This window comes from Carlito syrichta, unplaced genomic scaffold, assembly GCF_000164805.1.
Source record: "Carlito syrichta isolate Samal-C Ts95f unplaced genomic scaffold, Tarsius_syrichta-2.0.1 Scaffold304738, whole genome shotgun sequence".
Classification (NCBI taxonomy): domain Eukaryota; kingdom Metazoa; phylum Chordata; class Mammalia; order Primates; family Tarsiidae; genus Carlito; species Carlito syrichta.
The window spans coordinates 18136-20168 of record NW_007248834.1 but is presented as its reverse complement, the minus strand read 5'-3'; the positions used below and the strand labels follow the sequence as shown (position 1 = coordinate 20168).

The 2033-nt window shown below is 50.0% G+C and overlaps 1 pseudogene; it reads right to left on the bottom strand.

Moving 5' to 3' along the window:
• Nucleotides 1–844: 844 nt before the first annotated feature.
• On the bottom strand, nt 845–2020 carry LOC103263135 (annotated as a pseudogene).
• Between the last annotated feature and the right edge of the window lie 13 nt (nt 2021–2033).

Here is a 2033-nt window from a genome sequence, read left to right as displayed (position 1 = left end):
TGGCCGCTCCCAGCCACCGCAGCCTCGAGCCGCTGGGCTCCGGTAATCCTTCTGTCTCAGCCTTCCAAGTAGCTGGAACTACAGGCATGTGCCACCACAACCAGCTAATTTTTTGATTTATTGTAGAGATGAGGTGTCGCCAAGTTGCCCAGGTGGGTCTCGAACCCACAGGCTCAGACAATCCACTCACCTCAGCCTCCCAAAGGTGCGGGATTACAGGCTGAGCCACCGAGCCCGGCTGAGTCCCAGCACTTTGGGAGACCGAGGTGAGGGGATTGCCTGAGCCCAAGGGTTCAAGAACAGCCTGGGCAATTTGGTGAGACCTCATCTCTGCAATAAATCAAAAAATTAGCCGGTTGTGGTGGCACATGCCTGCGGTTCCAGCTACTTGGAAGGCTGAGGCGGAAGGATCGCCTGAACCCAGCAAGTCGACACTGGGGTGGCCGTAAGCATGACTCAAAAAACAAAAAAAAGATAAATTTTGTCTTCCTAATAAGTGTATAGTGATACCTTGTGCTTTTTTTTTTTTTTTGAGTTGGAGTCTCACTGTCGCCCAGACTGGAGTGCAGTGGCCGCTCCCGGCCTCCACAGCCTCGACCTGCTGGGCTGCAGCGATCCTTCCACCTCAGCCTTCCTAGTAGCCGGAATTACTGGCGCGCGCTACCACGCCCGGCTGATTTTTTGATTTATTGTAGAGACGAGGTCTCGCTGCCCAGGCGGGTCACGAACTCACGGGCTCAGGCAATCTACTCACCTCAGCCTCCCAAAGGCGCGGGATTACAGGCTGAGCCACCGTGCCCGGCTACCTTGTGCTTTTTTTTAAAGGCTGCCAGCGCGTCTCCAACTAAGGCTGGATAAGTGGGAGTGGTTCATGTTTCACATTTAGCCGCTCCTGAGCCTTGATGACCTTTGATGACCTTCGGGAGGGAGGTGGTATCCAGGTGGTAAACAGACAGGCCGAAGAGGGTGGTAAAGTCCCTTGTGTTCTCATTGTGCTCCTGGAGACACACTCGAAACCGCTCTGACAGGGTGGCTGTGTCTGCAGGCATCATGTGGTCGGAAATCTCTGGGTCTTCAGCACCAGTCTGGTTTAGGTGGATGTCTCTTGTCGCGAGCCACTGGAAAACGATATCCACGATCTTGCTGTTTTCTTCTTTATCCAAATATTGGTCTTAACATGTGACATGAACTGGGTACCGCCAGCTTGCCACCTTGGATCTTTGAGTGATAGAAAGCCAGAATGGGTCTGTTAAGATGGAAGCAGACAAAGCCTGTAGACAGAACAGCCACTGCTGGTCTCATGACACTCAATGTGGCACCAAAAAATATAGACAAAGTTGAGAGCCTGGGCGTTGTTTCCACTGCTCTCCTCGTCCATGATTCCAGGCACAGCCTTGTCTGCCGCTAGGCTAATTTCCCTGTTCAAGACTCCATGGGAAACTAGAGCTTCTTTAGGATGGAAATATTTGTAATACACATTCCCAACCACAGCATCACTGTTAACCATAACTCCATATTCTTCTAGTAAGAAGTTAATATTGGCCGGGCTTGGTGGCTCAGCCTATAATCCCAGCACTTTGGGAGGTAGAGGTGAGAGGATTTCCAGAGTCCATGGGTTCGAGACCAGCCCGGGCAACTTGGCGAGACCTCTTCTCTACAATAAATAAAAAATTAGCCAGGTATGATAGCATACGCCTGTAGTTCCAGCTACTTGAAAGGCTGAGGCAGAAGGATCGCCGGAGCCTAGCAGGTTGACGCTGGGGTGGCCATGAGCATGCCACTGTACTCCAACCTGGGTGACAGAGTGAGACTCTGACTCAAAAAAAAAAAAAAAAAAAGAAGTTAATATTGGTGTTAAATCTGGATTCTCCACCTTCTCTTAGCATCACAAAGATATCGCCACCGCTGTTGAGGTATTTCTTCAGGACTTCAAACTCAATGCAGTAAGTTTTTCTCTTGGCCCAGCTATAATCCACAGTTTAACCCCAGTTAGCTTCTCAGATGTGATTTCATCTTCTTTCTTTTTTTTTTTT